A 26,108-nucleotide genomic window follows, 5' to 3' on the forward strand; every position below is an offset into this window, starting at 1 on the left:
TGCTAAGACTGGAGCATTTATACGACGACAAACTCAGACATATAAACGATTTACTACATAAACATTCCAACCTTTTCCGACAAAGAATTAACCTTCACTAACTTTATAGAGCATAAAATAACGAGCACCGACGACCGACCTGTAAATGTTAAACAATACCCTGCACACAAACGGGAGATCAATAGGCCGATAGATGATATGTTAAATAAAAGGATCATAAAAACCTCGACCTTTCCTTACAACTCGCTCCTCTGGGTCGTCCCCAAAAAGGTCAACTCAAAGAGAAATAAACGTTGGCAATTAGTTATCGATTTCCGCTCATTAAATAAAAAAACTGTCGGAGACGCTTATCCGTTGCCTAACATAATCAACATCTTAGACCAGTTGGGCAGCGTTAAGTATTTTAGCGTTTTTGACTTAGCGTCTGGGTTTCATCTGATCCCCATGTCCGCAAACAACGTATTAAAAACAGCTTTTTACACCCCATTTGGGCACTACAAGTTTCAACATATGCCATTTGGGCTGAAAAACGCTCCTGTCACATTTCAGCCATTGATGAATAAGGTTTTAAGTTGCCTAGAAGGCATAGAGCTCTTTGTTTATCTCGGTGACATTGTAATCTATTCAAGTAATTTGGCAAAGCATGCACGCAAATTTAATAAGTTAGCCAAAAGACTGCGCGCTGCTAACCTTAGATTCCAGCCCGACAAGTGTGAGTTCCTCAGAAAAGAAGTTACATACTTGGGTCATGTGATAGGCAAAGCAGAAGTCAAGACCAATCCTAAAAAAATCGAGACCGTGAAAAATTTTCCTCGTCCGAAAAATGCTAAAAATGTTAAACAGTTCCTAGGGCTGGCAAGCTACTATCGACGATTTCTCAATAACTTTTTGGGAACTGCCAAGACTCTCACGAGCCCGTTAAAAAAGGATGAACTCTTCTCGTGGTAAGAGCCTCAGGAATAAGAATTTGTTAATCTTAGAAATCAGTTATGCAGCGAATCGCTTTTATAACACCCTGACTTTACACAGCCATTTTTTTTACAACTGATGCCTCAGGATATGCCATCGGGAGATTAGCCAGGGAGAAGACGGAAAAGATAAACCGACAGCTTACATGTCGCGATTTCTAAATAAAGCCGAACAAAATTACTCTACCATAAAAAAAGAGTTTTTGGCTATAGTATATTGTATCAATCATTTCAGACCTTATCTCTACGGCAATAAATTCACCATCCTTACAGATCATAAACCGCTGAAATGATTACATTCTGTTAAAAATCCAACGTCACGCCTTATCTGCTGGCGAGTTTAAGTCGTTGTATAGAACCTTGTAATCGTACTCGGCACGATTACAAGGTTCTATACAAGACAGGCAAAATAAATTGTAATGCCGATGCCTTCTCGAGAAATCCGATAATGAAATCATTACGAAACTGTCCACGTGTTACCTCTAAAATCCCGCGACTCAAGCGACGAAGTCTTGTTTGATGCTGCGTCACCGCATTAAGTAACTAACAAAGCAGCACCGAATGTAATCTTAAACGCAAACAAACCCACAAAATCAATTCCGAGTAGAACGCTCAGATCCGCCACGAGTAATCATAACGATAACAGAGCTGAAAGCGATAAAATCGTATTTGACACGTCTAACAAACCCAGTCCAAACAAACGCTTAATTCAAAGCCATACTGAATAATCTACCGACACGTCAGGAAGTCGTTGAGATTGCGGTCAACTCCAAATCGAGACAAACAAGACAAACTTAATGTAAACACGATACCTAGCGACTTTGATTCCCTCAAGAGTAATAGTGAAACCAATAGCGACAGCAAGTATAGCGACGAAGACAATATTATTTTTGATACACCTAATGAACCGTATATTCTTAACCCAGAGAACCGCATCAAATTCAACGCCACACAGGATAACCTAACAATGAGACGCGACAACGTAATAGTATTTAAACCATAAACATTTATATATTTACTAGACTGTTGACTCCCTTATTTACCGAGCCTAAAAGATGACAACAAAATCTATGTATTACATAGCCTAATGTAAGCGGTAAAAAACAAAATTAAAATGTTTGTGTGTGTGTGTGTATGTGTGTGTATTTCTGTTTTGTTTTTCTAATACTTATAAATTCTTTATATCAATCATATGGATGGATATTTTATATGTATGCATACCGCTTGCTTTGTACGCATGCGCCATGAATTTTATACATACTTTTTGTGGCCATGTATTTCAGACAAATCAACAGTCTAGTAAATATATAAATGTCTATGATTTAAACATACAATTCGTTTGAATTTCATTAAAAAATTTTCAGGATTACTTCATAATTGAAAAGGGAATATGAGGATATTTTTTTTTAATTTTAAGTTGATGAGTTGATGATGATGAAAAATATAAATAAAATTATAAACAAATAGAAAATAAATTCTTTATATAAAACAAATAAATTAAAAATAACCCATCCATAGAACAAATCAAGACCTTCAAAATCGATCTTTTGCATTTTTTGTAGGACTAACGGTTTCAACGATATAGTAAATTAAATGTATGAACGACATTTTTAATGAATTTTTACAACTTACAAGCTTGAATAACTTCACAAAAAAAATCTCAATTTTTTTCGCGAAAGGCCTATTTCATGATTTTCTCTGTAGACTATGTCAGCAAAGAGCAACTCCAAATTTGGCCCACTTTTTGGATCTCGAATTTCAAACTTTTTTTTATGCCAAATAGTATTATATAATAAAACATTAATCCCAGAGAAATTTTAAAATGAGCATAAGCGGTTCAGGGGATATAAAAGTTTGAAAGTAATAGTTTCACATAACACAGGATGCCATTTTTAGACTTCTTTTTTGTTGTTTGAATAAAAGTTATCATTTCCCATGTAGTTTTGCGCAATGAATACAAATCTGGTAAGCAAATTGCTCTATTACGTCAGATTTCTTAGAAAAGTGTCAAAAACTATCAGTTTTACTTCACCATGGCGTAAAAAAAATCTATTTCTATCTATCTAAAAATCTCACATTAAAAAAACACTCCAACCTGTAAGAGCCAATAAAACTCACATAAAAAAAGCATCTCAATCTGTGAGAAGCAAGGAGACTCTTAGTAAAAAAAATATCTCGATCCGTGAAAGGCGGTGTCACGTGTCACTTTAACTCCATCTATCTCGGTAAATTTTCATACTAGACATATATATACTACTGTGTCCAAAAAGTAAGGTGACATTGCATTTATTTCGAAAATTCTTTATTTATTCTTGCAAATCAATTTCGTCCCCTTCAAAGTAATCCCCCCCTGATATAATACACTTATTCCAACGGATTTTCCAATCTTCGAAACAGTTGTAATAATCGATTTCAGGAATAGCCTTTAGCTCCTTTTTCGCAGCGGCTTGAATCTCTTCTATCGACTTGCTTGAGTTTGCTGAATAGCCAGAAGTCGCATGGAGCCAAATCAGGTGAATACGGTGGTTGTGAAACGATATTAGTCGAGTTTTTGGTTAAAAAATCACGAATCACCGTTTCGAGTCGATAGAAGAGATTCAAGCCGCTGCGAAGAAGGAGCTAAAGGCCATTCCTGAAATCGATTATTACAACTGTTTCGAAGATTGGAAAATCCGTTGGAATAAGTGTATTATATCAGGGGGGATTACTTTGAAGGGGACGAAATTGATTTGCAAGAATAAATAAAGAATTTTCGAAATAAATGCAATGTCACCTTACTTTTTGGACACAGTAGTATGTGTGTGTGTGTGTGTGTGTGTGTGTGTGTGTGCGCGCGCGCGCGCGCGTGTGTATAGTTACTATATATATATATATATATATATATATATATATATATACAGGGTGTCCGTCCATAAATGTCCGAGCAAATATCTCGTAACTGGTTGAAGTTAGAAGAAAGTTTAATAAGGAAAATTTACATGGTTTTTAGTCGGCTACAAAATGCACGTAAAGAAATTTTTTTTACTCGTCACCTTTTTGAGTTATGAAGGTCAATGTAGGTTTTTTAAATGGGTACCTATAATTTTTTTTGCATATTTACATAGTAGAGGTAATTTTCAATCAAAATTATATTAGGAAAAAAATTGCTACGACGCATCGTTTACGAGATAATCGGCATGCAAAGTATTAAAGTAATAATTTGGATCGAGTATTGTTGAACAAATTTGGAATATCAAATAGGTTGAGAAAGTAAACATTGTTTTTTCATGAAATATTTATTAACAAATTAATTAAGAAATGGTTCGAAATTGTTACCATCATGATCGATACAGCATTCAACGCGTTTTATAATGTTTCTTATTGTTAACTGCAGCATTTCTGTTGTAATACTTTCAACAGCTCTAGTGATTTTATGTCGTAAATCTTCTTCATTTTCAGGAATAGTTGCATAAACAATATCCTTAATATACCTCCAACTTCTGTTGTAATACCACATCTCGAGCATATCACACTTTTCCGTAATTGTGAACATTGTTCTCACGCGCTCGTATGAAGTCTGTTATATCGAACAGGATCGCTGACCTTCAACTTTTCAAAATACACGACTGTTTGATTTGTAAATAAAGTATTTGTATAGCATGTAATATGAATTACAGGTTAGTATGAGTCTGTTAGTCAATCGTCTACATACGAGCGCGTGAGAACAATGTTTACAATTACGGAAAAGTGTGATATGCTCGAGATCTGGTATTTAAGTATGCGTAATGAAAATGAAGCACGATTACTTTATCAACAAAAATATCCAGAACGAAGAATATCAAATAATCGTACATTTCGACGAATTGAAGATCAATTGCATCAAACAGGATCGCTAACAAGACAACGACGTACAATCAAAACAGATGAAGAAAAAGAGACAAGTGTGCTATTAAGTTTTATTGAAAACAGACGTACATCCATAAGAACAGTAGCACGTAATTTAGAATTATCGAAAAGTTACGTACACGCTGTACTAAAAAAATTCAAATTCAAACCGTTTCGTAATAATTTAGTACAAGCTTTACATGAAGGAGATGCAGATCGCCGATTAATGTTCTGCCACTGGCTTCGAGTTAATTATCGCACTGACTTTGGTTTTCTTAATAAAATATTATGGTCTGATGAATCTTGTTTTTCCAATTGTGGTATGGAAAATCGACATAACGTGCATACTTGGTCCGATGTGAATCCACATGCGAAAAGAGATAAAGGTTTCCAACGCAGATTTTCGGTGAACGTATGGTGCGGAATAATCGGAACAAAAATTATTGGACCTTTCTTTTTCCATGGTCATCTTAATGGTGACAAATACTTGGAATTCTTGCAAACAACTTTCTCAGATTATTTACGCGATCTTCCATTATCAGTTTTTCGAAATATTATTTTTCAACAAGATGGTGCTCCAGCACACAATACACGTGCTGTAATTAACTTTTTAAATAATAGATTTCCTAATTGTTGGATGGGTACTAATGGTCCTGTACGATGGCCACCGAGATCTCCGGACTTGACACCTTGCGATTTTTTCCTTTGGGGGTATATTAAGGATATTGTTTATGCAACTATTCCTGAAAATGAAGAAGATTTACGACATAAAATCACTAGAGCTGTTGAAAGTATTACAACAAAAATGCTGCAGTTAACAATAAGAAACATTATAAAACGCGTTGAATGCTGTATCGATCATGATGGTAACAATTTCGAACCATTTCTTAATTAATTTGTTAATAAATATTTCATGAAAAAACAATGTTTACTTTCTCAACCTATTTGATATTCCAAATTTGTTCAACAATACTCGATCCAAATTATTACTTTAATACTTTGCATGCCGATTATCTCGTAAACGATGCGTCGTAGCAATTTTTTTCCTAATATAATTTTGATTGAAAATTACCTCTACTATGTAAATATGCAAAAAAAATTATAGGTACCCATTTAAAAAACCTACATTGACCTTCATAACTCAAAAAGGTGACGAGTAAAAAAAATTTCTTTACGTGCATTTTATAGCCGACTAAAAACCATGTAAATTTTCCTTATTAAACTTTCTTCTAACTTCAACCAGTTACGAGATATTTGCTCGGACATTTATGGACGGACACCCTGTATATATACATATATATACACAACAAAGTGAAACATTATTGTTCCTTATAGATTTTTATCTTGGATTAAAATATGACCTTAGTTTTTGTCTAGTATGAAAACTGTGTACACACACACACACACACACACACACACACACACACACACACACACACACACACACACACACACACACATTTAAATAGATTTTTAGATAGATACAAAATAGATTCTTTTTAACGTCATGGTGAAGTAAAAATGATCATTTTTGACACTTTTCTAAGAAATCTGACCGGATAAAGCAATTTGCTTACTAGATTCGTGTTTAGAGCGCAAAAATATATAGGAAATGATAACTTTTATTCAAACAACAGAAAAGAAGTTTAAAAACGGTGCCCTGTGTTATAAGAAATCGTCACTTTCAACCCTTCATATCTCCGGAACACGCTTATGCTCATTTTAAAATTTCTTTGGGATTAATGTTCCTTTATATAGTACTATTTGGCATAAAAAAAGTTTGAAATTCAAGGTCCAAGAAATGGGCCAAAAAACATGTCTTTTTGGTGTTACTCTTTAATTCTCCATTACTCTCATTCGACAAGCAAACGTTAGTGCTTTCGTATGAGTCCTGCGCCGGCTTATATATGTGTTACTGTATTAGTGCAGCGTTGCCACATAGGTTATGTCTATATCCGTTTTGGAGATATTAATAAACAATTATTGTACTTAGAGAGTCAAATTAATATCTAACTTTACTTTATCTTTATACCAACACAGTCTTTTCTCTGTTTATGGACGTGATCTCTGTTGGGAATTACGGGAGAACGGCGCAAATGTTCACCGCTGTGACAACGTACGTGACAACTGTGTTCGCCATACACAGCAGACATTTAGGCATAAATGTTCCGCAGTCAAAAACCGCATTACACCTCGCTATTCTTCTTTCCCAACTTCTATATTGATGTTGAACGCACACACAACGCGCTGACCTCATTTCAAGCACGTGTAACAAACAAATGACACAGCGGTGAACATTCGCGCCGTTCTCCCCTAATTCCCATTAGAGGTCACGTCCAGGGTTGCCAGATTTGGCGATTTTACGCCAAATTGGCGGTTTCTGAAGACCATTTGGCTCTGAAAAATTGCAATTGGCGATTTGCGATTTTTAAATTTATTTTGGCGATATTTTGGCGATTTTTGCATTCTAAGCTGTTGAACATTTTTTGTTATTTTTCCTCCTTTGTCATTGCAATGACGGCGAATAGTAAATGTGATTTGTTGGATCCAAAGATAAGAACCAATCATATTCAATTACTATTTAATCACATACGATCACATTAACCACAAGTCAACTATGGCTGTGTTCCGAAATTCACTGGAAGTTGGTTTTCACTAGGGCCGAAAAATGTTAGGCGTAACTCTCTCTAATACCTTTATGATTCATGACAACTAGCCTAATTACACTATGCAAGTCTGAGCTTAAGCGAATGTGATTCGTTGAATGGTTTTATAGTAAATATGGGCAAATACGAAAACAGTCAACGAAAATATCGAAAGGAATGGGAATCTACCGAATGGGGCAAAGGTATAAACTTGTCATTGACGAGATATTATCCAATAAGTCCTATTATCGAAAATGTTATTTCAAAATTAAATCACAGTTTTATTTACCAATCATCAATTTTCATATAACCTTAAAAAATGAATGCAAATAACCTTTTATATAATATGGTACTTTATTTTGTATTCGACACCGTGTTTAATATATTGAAATAAAATTATAGGATGGTTGCAACACATTGATTTGGCCAAAAATAAAAGTCCAAACGATCCGAATGAAGCTTATTGTAAAATTTGCGATCAATCTTTAAGGAGTCATCTTACAGATCTCCAAAGGCATGCAAATTCGAAGAAACACAGAGAAAAGACTACAGTGCTCGACAGAACAAAATATAAATCTTTGACGAGCCACGGTAAATAATAATCATTAAAATTGATCACCCCCTTTCTGTAGACTTATTAATTAATAGACACGTCCAAATTGCAAAAAATATTTATTGTTTTAAATAAAAAATTTCCTAGTTTCAAAATATATTATTAAAATTTTTTTTAATTTGGTTTTATAGAAACACAATAAACTATAGTGCAGAGTTCTTGTATATTTATATAATTTGTTTTCTCTTATTTGAAGGTTATCAGGTTTCAATAACTGCTGAGAAGAAAATCATGGAATTAAAACTAGCAACATATATAACAATGCATTCATCTATTTGCTCGATTGATCATCTAGGTGTGCTTCTATCAGTTTTAGGAAAAGGAAGCATTCTTGAGAACGTACAATTGCATAGAACGAAATGTTCAGGATTAATAAAACACGTGATTGCACCTATTCTTTTGGACAATTTGGTTAACGCTATTGGGCAAAAAGGGTATTCAATAATTATCGACGAAAGCACAGATGTTTCAGTTACAAAGTATCTGTGCATGTGTGTTAAATACTTCGATATTACAGAAAATCGCATACTTACTGATTTTTTGGGTATAGTTGAAGTAGAACGGGCAACAGCCATTGATTTACATAAAAGTATTGTCGAGTATTTGCAACAAATCGGAATCCCGTTAAAAAATATGATAGCTATAAGCACAGATGGAGCTAGTAATCTGTGTGGACACAATCATTCAGTTTATACTTTATTAAAACGAGACGTACCAAACCTGCAACTCATGAGATGTACTTGCCATTCGCTGCACCTCTGTTCATCAAAGGCGAGTGAAGAACTTCCAAGTTCTTTAGACTTTCTAGCGAGAGAAATATTTAATTGGTTTAGTATCAGTCCGCTGCGCAAAATAAATTATAAAAAAATGTTTGATTTGATCAACTCCGGCAATGATGCTCAGAAATTTCGGCAGATGATTCAACTTTCACGGACAAGATGGCTTGCATTTTATAACGTTGTGAAACGATTATTGGAGCAGTGGATGGAATTGAAAATCCATTTCCGTATAGCTTGTGACGCTGAAAAGTGCTATACTGCACGAATGATACGTGATATGCTCGAAGATGACTGTAATAGATTGTATTTAGTGTTTTTAAAACCTATTTTATTTGAAGTACAGCATTTAAATACATCGTTCCAAAGTGAAAAAATCGACGCTGGAAGTTTATATACAGAAATCTCTCTCACATTTTTATCATTCGCTAGACGAATTTTAAAGCCAATTTTTTTGAGAACTGCACACATGTCTTCTATACGACAAATAATTGCAGTCGATAACGATCTAGCTTTTTTATCGGTTGTAGAAATGGATTTTGGACAAGAATTTGAGAAGGAAATTAAGCAATCTCAAATCTCTGCGGAAAATAAATTTCAGGTACAGCAGAGGTGTTTCAATTTTTTAAAAAGATTACTAAAAGAAATGGCGCAGAGGCTTCCAGCAAATTTTGAAATTTTCAAAAAAATCGAGCTATTAAGTCCAAATCGTTGCACATCGCAAGTTCGAGTCAAGTTCGAGGATCTTCCCTTGTCAAATTTTTTAGATTTTCATTGTGATATTTCTGTGTACAAGAGTCAGTGGGAAAAACTATGTTTCTTCGATTGGAATGCCTATTATAAAGGAGATGTTCCAACTAATATTTTAGTCTTTTGGCCTGATGTTTATAAGTATACTGATGCTTGTGGCCGATTTATTTTCCGAGAACTGGCAGAAGTGGTATTAAAAATACTTACAATTCCTACGAGTAACGCTGTAGTTGAACGAACTTTCTCAGCACTTACTTTGATAAAATCACGGATTCGAAATAAATTGAAAATTTCGATGCTGCAATCTCTTCTAAGAATCCGAATACATTTTCAAGCGCATAACAAATGTTGCAAAACATTTCAACCTTCAATAGAAATGATTGATCGTTTCAAATCAAATTTCATATATGGGTCGGAGACTAATATTAGCAATTCCGATAACGAGGAAGACGAGCATTTTCATGAAATGATCAATATTATATCAGATTTAAATAGCACAGAGGATTAGTATGAACAAGACTGTGATAAGTTAATATTTTAGTTTTTTTTTATACTTGTAAAAATGTTTATTAAACAGATTATTTAATTTTATTAAATTTAATGCACTCGTGTTATTTTGAATGTAAACATAAAGACTCTGGAGTACAAAGTAGGAACAAGACTGTGATAAGTTAATTTAATTTTGTTTGTTTAAATTTGATATCTGTTATTTTGGATAATAAAGAGAAAAGATTAGTTTATAACAAGACTGAATAAACTATGTGCAATTCATTAAAAATATTAATAACCTAATTGTATTTTTTTTTAATAAATAATCTAGATTTAATAATCATAATGTTTTTCAATCTCATCCATCCCTATAACTAAGTTTGCTCAAGAAGAACAAATAATCATATAAAAGTTAAGATGACGTTAAAATCATATTATTTTGATAATTCTTGATTTTTTCTTCTATTTGATTGATGTAATATTAAAAGTGGCGCTTTTTTGGCGATTTGAATTAACCTCTAATGGCGATTTTGGCGATTCGGGTGACCTCTTATGGCGATTTAAGATTTCAAATATCTGGCAACACTGGTCACGTCCATAAACACACAGAAAAGAGTTATCAACGTCCGCGCCATGCTCGTTATACAATCTGTCTCATTTTCATTTGACTGACCCTAATATATATAAATGATATAATTAAAGTCTGTTCAAAGTAAAGGTGGAGAACTATCGATGGCACTATCGATAGTTATCGATAGTCATCATTATCAAAAACAAGCGATAATTTTTTTTACTATCGATAGTGTCAATCAGGATAGCTAACTAGCCAGCAAAGAGAAGACTGAGAGTGGCCATCCCGGCGTTTTAGGTTGGACCGCAAAAATCTCCCGTACATACACTAGCGCCAGTACATCCATTTTTGAACACTACATAGTATTATAGTACGATACTATATACCGGGTGTCCCAGACCACCCGTCCCACCCGATTTTTTCGTAAACGCGACATTTTAAAGAAAAATGTTTCAGACAAAAGTTGTAGGGTTTTAAAAGATCTATTTACTGATTTTATCAGTTTGACCTTGGATGGCGTCGCCAAGGTCAGATCAAAATAACATTAACTTTTTTAAATAGGACACCTCATTTTTGGCTCCAGAATCTAATAGCTGGTGTCAAGACCTTTCCAAAACACTATAAGAAAGTTTATTTTTGTTGAGTACTTTCCGAGTTGTGAGACTTGAAAGTTACGGTGTACTGTAACCTTCAAGCGTCATAACTCGGAAAGTCCTTAACCAAAATAAACTTATTTATAGTGTTTTGGAAAGCTCTCGAAATCGACTACAAGAAAATGCAATGAAAAATATAAGCAGAGGACACCGACTTCGCCCATGGTATCACGTCGAATAATGCTTTCTCTCTCGACCCAGCGTCGAGCGAGGAGGATGCACTATCGTAAAGCCCCCCACCACTTTCCGCCCGCACCTCGATCGTCGCCGCGCAACCTAGACACACGTACGAGCGCGGCTCCGCGTGTGTGCGGCAGCCGAGCGCTAGCGTCGAGAGACACCATTTCTGCCGGTGCGTGTACCTATAGTCCTACGCGTAGAGTTTTGAAGATACCTAATTACCGAGATCTCTAACATTCGGTACAGCTCTATGATGCCGTTTATTCTTGATTTATTAATATTAATCTTCATTTAATGTTGATTATTGTAGCAATAAAGTAATTTTCACGAAAAAGCACCCTTACATACCACTCCTAAAAGTCATTGCTTAGAATTCATAATATTACGCAACTCGTCACCAATTCACGTTTTCTAATAAGCAACCCTTTCGTAAGCGTAATTTGTAGTTATGCCTTACCCGAACGAAGAAGCTGCGTTAATGATGTCAGTTTTGGGTAGAGCTGGAAGTTTTCGAGCAGCTGAAATAATGTGGCGAAATGAATATCCCGATCATACACCACATTCGCGCAAAGTTTTCAGTCGCTTACAACGTCGAATAATTGTAAAAGGTATTGTTCAGTCGGATCATAATAAGGGAAGGCAAATTCATCGATCAGTTCGTTCAGTAAGAGCACCTGATGTAATTGCATCTGCCTTTGTAACCCCGAATGATTCTTTAAAGCGACGAGCAAGAGATAGTGGAATAAGTCGAAGCACGATCAGTCGAATTTTTCGTGAAAATTCATTCCATCCATATCGAATGTCACTTCACCAGGCCATGACATTGAACGATCATAGACAAAGACTGATATTCTGTAATTGGATTACTCAACAATTACCTAATTTCCATAGAAGTATTTTATTTTCTGATGAGTGCACCTTTAAAAGTGACGGCGAAATAAACACACATAATTTTCGTTATTGGGCACAAGAGAATCCACATTGGTATCGAGAAATGGATCATCAACGTATCTGGAAAGTCAATGTTTGGTGCGGAATTGTTGATACGCATATCGTGGGACCATTTTTCTTTCAAGAGAATTTAAACCGTTTTTTATACGCCGATTTACTCGAAAACGAACTTCCACGTTTACTTGAAGATATTCCACTCCAATTACGTCTAAATATGTGGTTTCAACAGGATGGATGTCCCGCCCACACGTCTGTCATTGCTCGTCATCAACTGAACCGCATATTTCGCGGCCGATGGATAGGTAAACATGGTCCACATAATTGGCCACCACGATCACCGGACCTTACAATTTTAAATTATTATTTGTGGGGACGAATAAAAGACCTTGTATACCGCGAACGACCTACGACTGCAGAAGATATGAAAAACAGAATTCGACAAGTCATTCAGTCTCTAGATACTGACGAAATTCGTCGGGCGACGGATGATTTCCAAAGTAGGGTAACAGCCTGTATAAATGCACGTGGTGGACATTTTGAACATCGAGACTGAACAACATGCGTATGCACAAAGGTGACGGCAAGGGGAACCACCTTATGAAAGCACCCCGACAAAGGTGACGGCGAGGGGAACCACCTTAAAAAAGCACCCCGACAAAGGTGACGACAAGGGGAACCACCTTATGAAAGCACCCCGACAAAGGTGACGGCAAGGGGAACCACCTTATGAAAGCACCCCGACAAAGGTGACGGCGAGGGGAACCACCTTAAAAAAGCACCCCGATAAGGTGTAAGTACGATCTTGTTACCTACACGTGGTACACCTTAGGTAACGCTAATACCTACAGGCGGCACCGATTATTTCGTTTTTACATTTTAAAAATGTTACTTTGACTTATACCTTTATGCCCAAGATCGATCTCAAGGTCGAATTCAAGATCATCATCAGGTTGATCCCTCGAAATCATGCAAATTTTGTCTGAGCCATTTTTTTGTACAAGCACATCCCTACGTTTTAAAAGGGTGGGACGGGTGGTCTGAAACAGGTATATTTTTCATTGCATTTTCTTGTAGTCGATTTCGAGAGCTTTCCAAAACACTATAAATAAGTTTATTTTGGTTAAGGACTTTCCGAGTTATGACGCTTGAAGGTAACAGTACACCGTAACTTTCAAGCCTCACAACTCGGAAAGTACTCAACAAAAATAAACTTTCTTATAGTGTTTTGGAAAGGTCTTGACACCAGCTATTAGATTCTGGAACCAAAAATGAGGTGTCCTATTTAAAAAAGTTAATGTTATTTTGATCTGACCTTGGCGACGCCATCCAAGGTCAAACTGATAAAATCAGTAAATAGATCTTTTAAAACCCTACAACTTTTGTCTGAAACATTTTTCTTTAAAATGTCGCGTTTACGAAAAAATCGGGTGGGACGGGTGGTCTGGGACACCCGGTAGAGTGTTCAAAAATGGATGTACTAGCGCTAGTGCACAGAAGATTTCTGCGGTCTAACCTAAACGCCGGGATGGCCGCTCTGGCGCTCTCAGTCTTCTCTCTGCCAGTTTGCAAAACAATTTACTCTTATTGTACGTGTCACATAAAGGCTCAGATTTACGGTGTGTATATTCAGGGCCGCCGAGAGGGCGGGGCAGGGAGGGCTATATCCCCGGGGCCCGGACTCTCATAGGGGGCCCGCGGCCACGGATTTTAGCACAAAAGAAGTAACCTTTTTTTTTAATAAAAAACATGGTTTTAAAAAAGTAATATTCATAGAGGGGAGGTTCATGTTTATACACAATCTATAAATTATAATTCATAGAGTTAAACATAAGGAGATAATTGATAATGTTCTTATTATATATTTATATCAAAGACATAAATCTAAGTACGACATAGGAGTAGACAACGTAGAATCTTTTAATTTTTACTCGCAGCATATCTAGTTTAGACACATCAAATCATACCGTTTTATTTGTTTTACATTTGTATTGTAGAAGCTCGCTAAATACGCGATGTAACTTGCATAGAATAGAGCTGCAAACTAATTGACTGACTCGCGTCGCTCTCTTATTTATTCTTTTCAAAATCGGCTTACCGGAGTCACCGGAGAATAAAACAAGCCACTATCAGTTATCTCCGATCTCCGCCAGCGTTACGTCTCGAAATCCGCAGTGCCGCAGTTCGCTTGTCGCTTAAATCAAAGTCGCGTATACGTGCGCTTTCAATTCTTTTACGATCATATAGCATAAAGTTGAAAAAAGTTGTAACATAGATTGTTATTTATTTCTGGATTTTATATAAGATTTATTGGATTCATAGATATTATTTGACTGCAGTTTCCAGAAAGGTAAGAGCAGAAAAAACGTGTGTTGGAATTGTAATTGTACTCGTGTTACGATTAAAACTGGCACATAATTATTTAGATCCGATAATTAGGTACCTCGTTCGACAATATATTTTCAAATCGATTATTCACTCATGTCTGTTTCTTTGACAGGAAGTGTGTGTTTGAAATAATAGTATTAAAATTGAGCTACAAATATAAATCAAGAGCACAAAAGAGGAAGGAAAAAGAAGAGTGGGAGAAAAACCTTAAAGACGCATCAAAAAAACAACTTTCTTTGTCCAGATTTTTAAAGCCTTCTACTTCTCAAGACGCAACTTCATTAGAGCTCTTTTCAACGTCAGAACCTTCGACATCACATAAAGACAAAATTCAGTCTGTTTGCGTTGATGCTGACACTGATAATCATACTCTTCCAAATAATTTAATATTAATGTCTTCAGCATCGTCAACGCCAATCACTAAAACATATTTCGATGTAGGATCGCCCACCTTTAACATTGAAATTGATATTACAAAATCGCACGAAAAGTTGCCTGAAAGTTTTCCAGAAGATAGTACAGGAGGTGTACTGCCGATCTCCATCTTTAAGAAGAAACTAGCGAATGGTGAATTTGTGCCTAGAGATTGGTTAGTATGGAGTAGAACAAAGAAAGCCCTCTATTGTCTGCCATGCAGAATTTTCAGCAGACTTCCACAATCTCAACGATCAGCTTTAACATCATCTGAAGGTTATTCCACTACACAAAAGTGGAAGAAATTACATGACAAAGTACCTGAACATGAGAGAAGTGCTTCGCACAAGAATTGTTACATCGCATGGAAAACGGAACAGAGAAAATTGAAAATGGACACTTCATTAAGTGGCTTATTGTTTAAGTCTATACAACATGAGCAAGAAGTGTGGAAAGAAATCTTAAAGCGACTACTTCATGTAACTTTGTTTTTATGTGAGAGGGGTTTGGCTTTTCGCGGAGACAGTAACAGAATTGGAGACCTTTCCAATGGTAATTTTCTTGGACTTCTCGAACTTCTAGCAATATATGATCCGATCCTAAATGACCATTTACGGAAAGTGCGTCACTCGCAAGAAACCGGTACAAGACTACAGATACAATATTTATCATCAGATATTCAGAACGAGTTTATAGATATCTGCGCAGCCGAAGTAATAAACTATATTCTTCAAGAACGTGAAAAAGCAAAGTATTTTGCAATAATTGTGGATGCAACCCCAGACTCTGCTCACATTGAACAAACGGTATTTTTAATAAGATATGTAAATTTGACCGATGAAGCTGGAGGAATTTATAAAATCGAAGAGCGTTTTTTGACATTTGCTGATTGTGCTCAAAAAACAGGGGAAGCCATTACCCAGCTTATAGTATCAAAACTTGAGCAATTTAAAATTCCTTTAGCAGATTGTCGAGGACAAGGCTACGACAACGGCAGCAACATGAAAGGTGCTTATAAAGGGGTGCAGGCAAAAATACTGGCTGTCAACAATCTAGCGATCTATTCTGCTTGCGCCTGCCACTCTATCAATCTTTGCGGAGTGCATGCAGCTGAGAGTTGTAGTGCTGCCCTTACATTCTTCGGAGTTATACAAAAATTGTATAATTTATTTAGTTCCAGTCCCCAAAGATGGGAAATATTACAGAAGAAAATAGGTCACTCTCTGCACTCAACCTCTAAAACTCGCTGGTCTGCCAGAATCGAGAGTGTAAAACCTTTTGCTGCTCATCTCCCAGGAATAGCGGAAGCACTGAATGAGTTGTCACATCTCAACTTATCAGCAGAGTCTCAGCGTGACGTCAATGGGCTCAAGAATTATGTACGGACATTCAAATGTTTAGTTATGTCATCAATTTGGGTGAAAATTTTAAAATCTATTGACATAGTCAATAAAATAATTCAGGCTCGAGGGGCAACAGTTGATGTTACTTGCAAAAATTTAAGTAGTTTAATAGCAGAGTTGAAGGCTTTACGTGATGAAGGATGGGAGAATATTTTGAATGAAGCTGTCATCGTGGTCAAAAATATCGAATGGCCAGAATCTTTCCAAGAGGAAACAAAGAGGGGTCGTAAGCGAAGAAAAATGGCAGACGAAGAAGAAGATGAAGACGACGGAGCAGGACAAGTAACTGCAGATGTGACATTCAAAAGAGAAGTTTTCTATGTTATTTTAGATCAAGTGATTGAAGACCTAACTGAGCGCTTTAAATCTATGCAAGAGCTTTGTGAAAACTTTTCCGTCCTTTGGAAAATGCGCTCTATGTTAAAGGACGAAATTGAAAAACGAGCAACTAATTTGGTGCGCAAGTATTCTATAGATCTGCAGTATGAGCTTGTGAATGAAGCAGAGGATTTGAAAACCATTTACGTTGCAAATTTCGGCGAAGAAACTCTGCAACCTTTAGAACTATTGAATGCTCTTCAAAAAATGAATCTTGCTTGTTTGTTTCCTAATTTGTGCATCGCTCTCCGTATCTTCCTAACAATTCCCGCAACAGTAGCTAGTGCTGAAAGGTCATTTTCTACTCTGAAGCGAGTTAAGAGTGTTCTGCGTTCCACCATGTCTCAGGATAGGCTATCCAGCCTGGGTGTGTTGGCTGTGGAAGCTGAACTCGCGAGACAAGTCAACATGGAGAGTTTAATTAACGATTTTGCTTCAAAAAAGGCCAGAAAATGCAATATTTAAATATCATTGTGCAATATGTGTAATAATGTAAGCCAGCTTGTGTAATGCAGATTGTAGTGAGCTTTGCCTTTTCGTGTGCAATGTATTTAAGTATTTATATACAAGTAAATATTTACAATTATAATTAAATATTTATAATTATAAGTAAATATTTATAATTAAAAATTTTATGATTAGTAGTATTTTTTATTGATTTACAATGGCTGTACTTTGTGAAGAGTTTTCTACCGACTTCTACAGTTCGCTTTGATGGCAAAAAGAATATTTTTTTGTAATTTGTAAAGAGTTGCCTTTGAAGGAGGGAGAACAGTAATTTTAAACAACATAATGTCAAATCAAGACATTAGGTATTTTAAAGACGTATAATAAAAATCGTTTAAAGGCGTCTTTAAGATATCTTATGTCTCGATTTATAACATGCACTGTAAAAAATTTGTGTAAAATTACAACTATTATAGTGGGTAATTTTGAGACCCACTATAATAATTGTAAATTTACACATGTTTGTATTTGCAATATACAAATACAAGTACAATTTACTTGTATATTGCAAAAACAAACTTGTGTAAATTTATAATTATTATAGTGGGTCGCAAAATTGCCCATTATAATAGTTGAAAAAATTACAAACTTTTTTATAGTGTGTTGTCTGAGATAGTAGCCCTGGGGCCCGGCAAACCTCTCGGCGGCCCTGTGTATATTATTAAAATTTGTATATATCATTAAAATTGTAAATATCGAATACGTTACCATAAAATCTTATTATAATATTATATAATATATATTAAAAATTGAATTACACAAACTTACATTAATAAGCATTCTGATTTTGAATTAATAAATTTCAAGTTGAACCGGAACTCTTGCATTCTACTAAGAGCAGGAGCCGATGTTCCTTGAATTTGAGAATTTAGCCCAAAATCAGCTACTTTTTGAAGTATACATCTTGAGAATAATTCTAATAACTGACCAAATTCTGGATTAATAAAAGATTAAATCTAACATCAACTGCCAACGTATTGAAAGCTAATAAACCATTTTATGCAGTTTCACGTCACTTATTCAAATTAACTAATACCATTTTCTTTTAATATAAAACTTATAAATTTTCTCTCACATATTATTGTGTTAGAAAATTTCGTGAAAGCCAATTTCTTAAAGGGAACCCCTGCTCAAAATGTTCCTTGATATAAATATCTTAGAAATTTTTCTGAAGCTTACCAAAATGTCAGAAAAATTCACGAAAGCCCATTTTCTAAGGGAAACCTCTCGCCAACTTTTCCTTAGCCCTTAAACACTTAGAATTTTTTCGACAATACGAAGTGTCGGAAAAATTGATAAAATGCCATTTTCTAAGGTGAATCTCTGTCCAATTTACTTTTAGCAGTAAAAACTTAGAAATTTTGCAGACACAACATTCCCATCCCCCTGCCCCTTGAGCGATTAATCAATGCCTAGCGTATTATAATGTGTCATGATTACATTAGCTTTTCGCGAGTACCCTTCCTTAGTTGATTTTATTAATTAAGCACATAGCCCGTAATTACGAGTCACAATTGCGTTAGTCATTCAGCATTCCTTTTCCCCTCTTCCAAATTTCATCATTCACATTATCATTGTACTTGAAGAAATAGAACAAATAGTCCCTCGTTAGACTCCTTTCAAATTTGAAGAAGACTTAGATTCTTACCTTACAGACACATTAGAGTATGAAGATTTGTTAAACCCAAATCCCACTTTTGATTTAATAGAATATTGCAACGTTTTAAACAAGGAGAATATAATCGCAGATTCTCGAGAAGAATATAACTTAACCACGTTCCCAGAAATAAGCCCCTGTGAATTGTCAGATATCAAATTAAAAAACGATATTCGATTAACGAATTACCCCCTTGCCATCTCTCTTGTTAAACAACTTCTCCTCTTCTCTACCTAATAGCTTACTTTAATAACGTGATCCATCTCTTACCAGAGAGTCCAGCAACATCTTTTCACGTTATCTCTGCAACGTTTACTATGGAAATTCCATCAGTAAGCATTATGAATGTAATTGATAATAAAATTAGCTTACCAACAACTTAGTTCGAATAAATCCGACTGTCTTGATAGCAAGTATCGCGCGTCCAAAGCCAGGAGCAAAAGACCAAGAGTCATTGAAAACCAAACAAAATAAAACGACGGCAGTTACAATACCTAAAAAAGTTCAACCTTCCATTACAAAATTAAAAGGAAGAAATTTTCAAAGAAATTTACGAACAATCGAAAAGGATATTCTCTCAGACTTTCCCTTTTGTCCGTTGGCGACTTAAACTCACAGAGTACAATTACAAAGTTCTGTACAAAGAAAGCAAAATAAACTGTAATGCCGATGCCTTATCGAAGAATCCAATAATAAAATCACACAAACCATACAACCGCCGTCAAAATCTGGCCGGTTAACCAATTATAAATTTCAGGCACCGTCACAAGTACTCGCGGCCGTGCAGCGACCACGCGTCCTCATGGAGAGATGGCATAAAAACGAGCGTGGAAGCGCGCCAAACGTAAAGACAACGACGACCGACACGGAAATGAATAGAGCTGTCGAGACGTTGACCACCAACTTGCCCGACGTACAGGAGGCAACGGCGATGAAGACCAGCGACGTGCCGTGCGACACGAACAGCGAAAATACTGCGGAACCGTCTGTGATACCCACGGACTCACTGTAAATAAATAGCAAATATATATATCCTGGGCATCCGCGTTAGCATAGGAACTTAGTTTTAAGTCGAGTGTGTTTGCATGCGTGTATGAACCATTAATCAGTGTTATTGAACAGCTACGGAAACTCGCGAATTAAAAAAGGCCGCTGGTAAATTAAATTACCAGCGATTTAGCGAACCGCCGAGGGGGCGGTACCATAGGACCCTTCCATGACTGCTATACGCAGAGTGGGGGGTACGCTGAGTGGGGACCCCGCGGGTCCACTCGCTTGGCGCTGCCGTTAGCAACGGCACTCGGGATTTCGACGACGAAGTGTACGGTCGGGAACGCGACCGCGGATGCACGGATTGCATCATGATTTCGTCATCTCGCGCAAGAGATGATTAGAGACGTACGGCGAATAAGTTCGCGAGTACCGCGAGTTCCGAGCACCTTTAATTTAATTTCATTATTCCGCGACGCGTAAAGCGATCAGTCGCGAAGATTTTGTTACTCGAGAGACGACATCGACGCGATCACGCGAGAGAGACGCGCAATGATTACGTGTGAATGAGCAAGTGCGAGTGTGCGTGTGCGGGTAGTTTAAGACAACAAATTTGTGATAGACGAAACAGTGATTAATAAATACTCTTGTTACGTTAATTGAAATAAACATTTATTTCGCCCGTCACGCAAATCATACCGACACCGCCGCGCGCGCAAGAGTGACAAAGAGAGAGAACAGGGCAGCCTAAGGAAAGAGAGAGACAGCACGAGGGAAAATCACCGAGCCGTTGGTGCTGCCGATGCGACGCCGAGCTGGGGGGAGGTATCTCGCAAAGCAACGGCGACACGAGCAGACACCATCTACCTGAGCGATCCGGATTCGGCACGCTGAGACGCGCAACAGGTAAAGGGGAAAATCGGGACGCAGTAAAGCCGGGAATCGCGATTTACAGCGACCTTCCCATTTATTCGGTTAAAATGGGTGGCGACCGTTAGGGATATCAATATAAAATTACAAAGATCTCGTGATTTCCGGGAATGCGCGGCGATTTTCGTTATTGTCCGGCTACAGTGATAATACGCATGGTTTTTTCCTGTACAAATGCAGATCTAACGATCTCATTGCAACAATTCGAACCAATTGCAACCACGCCCCCCTCTCTTCACACCCCGCGATTGGCGACCGTGACTATTGTTGTTCACAGGAAAATACATCTGATTCAGAAAAAATTTACGAGCATTCCCATACCCTATTGTCATAATAAAATCCTAAAATACACTGTCTAACAAATATTACAAATTTCAGAAAAGTGAAGTGCGCGAAAAGAGACGCTACGGTGTTAAAACTATGATCAAACGACGCGAGAGACGATTGCCGTCAATTAAATCTTAAAATCACGCAAAAATTCCAAGGAAAAGTGGTAAAAACCGAATTTTAAAAATTAATTGAAAAATTTGAAAAAGTCTGAAAAACGCTTAAAATCGTTCGGAAAAGTGATCAGAACTGTAGTGTTAAACATAACATTTGCAAAGATATTCGATTTACACGGAAATTCCACCTAGAAACAGAGATTTCGCAGATTTTAAAATTGATAAAATTTTAAACCGACGAAAAAATTTCAAACATTTTCAAAATAGACTCAGTGAAGTGAAAAGTGCAGTGTAAAAACCCAAAATACCTTTCCCTAAGGTGAACCCTTGCTCGAAATTTTCAAAATCAATAAAACTTAGAAAAATTTTGACAAAAAATTTTACAAAATTTTAATTACGACATTATAATTAGCTCAAACCGCTAGATCTCGATTAGACAAGTCTAACGATACTCTAACATATGCCCGAAAATTTATTAAACTCGAAAAATAGAATTTTAAAAATAAATGCAAAATTTGCAAAATCTGTAAAATCAAACTAGACGTGATATAAAGACATTGGCATTCAAAATTACAATCTTAGCAATCGCAGTACTAACTATCGTACCGCTGACAATAACATTAACGCAGAAATATAATAATACATGAAATGACAAAATGTGAATACAAAATTTGCAAATAATGCACGCTAATATTAATATAGACCATGATAATTGAATTTACCATTTGCTAATGTACCATTTATTGATGATCTAATATGTGTGTAACTGAAATTATAAATAATTTCTGTACGACTACTGATACAAATAACCAACATTAATTACAACTACAATTAAAACTCTAACGTTGCAGTTGATTACGACAAAAGGTATTGCTACTTGCAGCACTTCTAAAGAAGATATAAAACCGTAGAAAGAACGCGACAAAGTAGTAAAATAACGGCAAACGAATTAAGACGAATAATAAACGGATCGGAAACGTACTATGAATTGAAAGAGCGTAGAAGACAAATCAAAAGAAAATTACGCATCGAACAAAATTTAAAATCAATTAAACGCGTTAAATTAGACATGACGAACGAGCGATATAACGAAGAAAGAATTAATAAATCAAACGACAAAAATGACAAAATAGCGACCGTAGTACAGATTGACGGGGAACGCGACATATTTAGTTTTAAGACGCGAAAATGTAACGCATATGCCGAACCATGTAACAGCAAGAAAGAAGAAACTCAACCGACGATAACCCAGCCGAAAATATTCCTGCACCGGCGGCCCATAAGAGCCAATCACATGACGCTGCAAGACCCGCTGATCAACGGGTGGGGACGCGACGTCGCGGCACGGCCGACCGAGTGGGACGAACAGGCAGTCGACAGACAACCATGACCGAGCACGGTACGTCACGACAATCGTACGAGCAAACGAACAGTGCGAACGGTGACGCAGTGAATAACGGCAAGATGATGCAATCGCATCACGACGAAATGAGTGACGAGGAGGATGAATACGACGACAACGAAATTTACACAGCCGAGGTATACTTTCGAGAATACCAGCAAATCGAAAGACTCAAGCTAGAAACGGAAAACCGCAAGTTCTGGAAAAGGCATATTCTCGAACAACGCGAACGTGCCAAAGCATTCGAACGAATTAAAAACGCAATGTCATCCGACGACGAAGACAAACGCAGACAGGCAGCAGAAATGTCGATGGAGGATGAACACGAACTAAGAAAACGAATGTTTACGGGCAGAATTAACCGCCCGAACATCGTTCATTACGCTAAAAGACTTAAGGTAAAAGATATTACCGGCGAGGTAAAATACCACGTCAAATTAGCCGTGACGTTCGAGAGAGTCGGAAAACCAACCGACGACATATATACGCAACAAGAGGTGAAAGACTCATGCGAGATAAACATCAACCTAATCGACAAAACAGTATACGTGGGAGCACAAGCCACGCAATCTTGGATACTACCAGACGATACAAATATACAAGAAATGTCGATAAGCACAAGAGTGCGACAACGATACTAACATAGTCGCTCAGCCTACCGAATTAACCGTACCGGCGACGGAGGATCAAACTTACACCGTCGATACCGAAAACAATGCACGGGAACAGTCGGAGGAGAGGAGAAAACGTCAAAGAAAAAAATCACCGACGACGAGTGAGTACTCTGACGCTCAAGAAAGCAACCAAAGCTCTGACAGTGATATAACCAAATCCACGATCAGCGGAAAATCAACGCCAATAAAAAGAAAGAGAGGAAGAAAACCCCTCTCACAAGCTGAACGTGAAGAAAGGAAAAGACAAAGAGCCATAAGACGTAAGGAACAACGCAAAGTGAAATGTCCTGAGCAGTGACGAGACATCTCAAAAATGAAGAGAGGCAAGGATGGAAAATTTATCACCAAAACGAACAAAACAAAAAACCAACCTGCCGAAAATGAGAAAGAAAACAAGAACTACCAAAAGCCAGTCATAACAAACGTCAAAATAATAAACCCAGTAGAGGAACCAACGTTACTAACAATCAAAATGGTAAATAAAAATACAACTATTAGCCAACTCCCTACACACCGTCACGACAACGACTTACTTGAATTCGCGGCTAGAGCTCGCTCTAACCACGAATTGACGGGGAATATACAGCCGCCGTCAAAATCTGGCCGATCAACAAATTATAAATTACAGGCACCGTCACAGGTGATCGCGGCCATGCAGCGACCACGCGTCCTCATGGAAAGATGCCACGAGAACGAGCGCGGAGGCGCGACAAACCTAAAAACAACGACTGACACGGTAATCAGCAGAGCCGTCGAGATGCTGACGACCGACTTGCCCGATGTCCTGGAGGCAACGGCAATGCGGACCAGCAACGAGCCACGTGATACCTTCCAGGAGAACACCGCGAAACCGTCCGCGACGCCCGCGGACTCTTTGTAAAAAACCTAGCTTAAGTTAGAATTAGTTATTTAGCGGAAAGCCACAGTGTGCAATCATATTTAAGTTCATTGTAAATTTTTCTTTTCTTTTATTTTATTTTCTTTTATTTTTATATATATATATATATATATATATATATATATATATATATATATATATAAAACATAAAATAAAAGAAAAGAAAAGAAAATTTACAATGAACTGAAATATGATTGCATATATATATATATATATATATATATATATATATTTATATATATATCTTGGGCATCCGCGTTAGCATAGGAACTTAGTTTTAAGTCGAGTGTGTTTGCATGCGTGTATGAACCATTAATCAGTTTTATTGAACAGCTACGGAAACTCGCGAATTAAAAAAGGCCGCTGGTAAATTAAATTACCAGCGATTTAGCGAACCGCCGAGGGGGCGGTACCATAGGACCCTTCCATGACTGCTATACGCAGAGTGGGGGGTACGCTGAGTGGGGACCCCGCGGGTCCACTCGCTTGGCGCTGCCGTTAGCAACGGCACTCGGGATTTTGACGACGAAGTGTACGGTCGGGAACGCGACCGCGGATGCACGGATTGCGTCATGATTGCGTCATTTCGCGCAAGAGATGATTAGAGACGTACAGCGAATAAGTTCACGAGTACCGCGAGTTCCGAGCACCTTTAATTTAATTTCCTTATTCCGCGACGCGTAAAGCGATCAGTCGCGAAGAGATTTTGTTACTCGAGAGACGACATCGACGCGATCACGCGAGAGAGACGCGCGATGATTACGTGTGAATGAGCAAGTGCGAGTGTGCGTGTGCGGGTAGTTTAAGACAATAAATTTGTGATAGACGAAACAGTGATTAATAAATACTCTTGTTACGTTAATTGAAATAAACATTTATTTCGCCCGTCACGCAAATCATACCGACACCGCCGCGCGCGCAAGAGTGACAAAGAGAGAGAACAGGGCAGCCTAAGGAAAGAGAGAGACAGCACGAGGGAAAATCACCGAGCCGTTGGTGCTGCCGATGCGACGCCGAGCTGGGGGGAGGTATCTCGCATAGCAACGGCGACACGAGCAGACACCATCTACCTGAGCGATCCGGATTCGGCACGCTGAGACGCGCAACAGGTAAAGGGGAAAATCGGGACGCAGTAAAGCCGGGAATCGCGATTTACAGTGACCTTCCCATTTATTCGGTTAAAATGGGTGGCGACCGTTAGGGATATCAATATAAAATTACAAAGATCTCGTGATTTCCGGGAATGCGCGGTGATTTTCGTTATTGTCCGGCTACAACCATACAACCGCTATCAAAATCTGGCCGGTCAACAAATTATAAATTTCAGGCACCGTCACAAGTACTTGCGGCCGTGCAGCGACCACGCGTCCTCATGGAGAGATGCCACAAAAATGAGCGCGGAAGCGCGCCAAACGCAAAAACGACGACGACTGACACAGAAATACAACGAACTACGAAAACGTTTGCGAACGTACAAAAAATCTTAACCGATGAGAGTAAAAAAATAGCGACATTTAAAGATAAGGTAACCGATCACTTCAAAAATAAGACAGATAACAAAATCAAA

General features: G+C 37.3%; 1 protein-coding gene across 1 annotated transcript in view; it reads right to left on the minus strand.

Moving 5' to 3' along the window:
• Positions 1 to 26,108, minus strand: part of LOC105197169 (FK506-binding protein 15) — a 264,070-nt gene that overhangs the window by 137,236 nt on the left and 100,726 nt on the right. The gene's annotated exons all lie outside the window — the stretch shown is intronic.

Source organism: Solenopsis invicta, chromosome 8, assembly GCF_016802725.1.
Source record: "Solenopsis invicta isolate M01_SB chromosome 8, UNIL_Sinv_3.0, whole genome shotgun sequence".
NCBI lineage: Eukaryota > Metazoa > Arthropoda > Insecta > Hymenoptera > Formicidae > Solenopsis > Solenopsis invicta.